Here is a 783-nt window from a genome sequence, read left to right as displayed (position 1 = left end):
GAGCTGGGATGAAGCAGTCCACCCCTCAGGGGCCTGCCCTCAGAAATCAGCTGTGCCACTTGATGGCCACTTCTACAAGCAGCCAAGGCAGGAGGATCATTAAGAACTCAAGGAGGTGGTGGGACACGTCTTTAATCCCAGCACTTCGGAGGCAGGGACAGGTGGGTATCAGTGAGTTCAAACCCAGCCTGGTCTACAAAACAAGTTCCAGAACAGCCAGGATTGTATCACAGAGAAACCCTGTCTTGAAAAAACAAACAAGCTTCTTCCTTGGCGCTACCTGTGAGGTGGCTGCCATCTCCTTTGCGGCATCATGGCTGCCCTTTGACCTCTGGTGAAGCCGAAGATCGTCAAAAAGAGGACCAAGAAGTTCATCCGGCACCAGTCAGATCGATATGTCAAGATTAAGTGAAACTGGCGGAAACCCAGAGGTATTGACAACAGGGTACGGAGAAGATTCAAGGGCCAGATCCTGATGCCCAACATTGGTTACGGGAGCAACAAGAAAACCAAGCACATGCTGCCTAGCAGCTTCCGGAAGTTTCTGGTCCACAACGTCAAGGAGCTGGAGGTGCTGCTGAGGTGCAACAAATCTTACTGTGCTGAAATTGCTCACAATGTTTCTTCCAAGAACCGAAAAGCCATCGTAGAAAGAGCAGCACAGCTGGCCATCAGCGTCACCAGTTCCAACGCCAGGCTACACAGTGAAGAGAATGAGTAGATGGCTTGCATGTGTGTTTTATTTGTGTTTAAATAAAACCACAAAAACTGCAAAAAAAAAAA

The 783-nt window shown here is 49.0% G+C and overlaps 1 pseudogene; it reads left to right on the top strand.

Moving 5' to 3' along the window:
• Positions 1-268: 268 nt before the first annotated feature.
• LOC148118669 (large ribosomal subunit protein eL32 pseudogene) lies at positions 269-783 on the top strand (annotated as a pseudogene).

Source organism: Myodes glareolus, chromosome 21 (assembly GCF_982192425.1).
Source record: "Myodes glareolus chromosome 21, mMyoGla1.1, whole genome shotgun sequence".
In the NCBI taxonomy this organism is placed as follows: domain Eukaryota; kingdom Metazoa; phylum Chordata; class Mammalia; order Rodentia; family Cricetidae; genus Myodes; species Myodes glareolus.
Note: the sequence above shows the minus strand (reverse complement) of the source record. Positions and strands in the feature narration are given on the sequence as shown.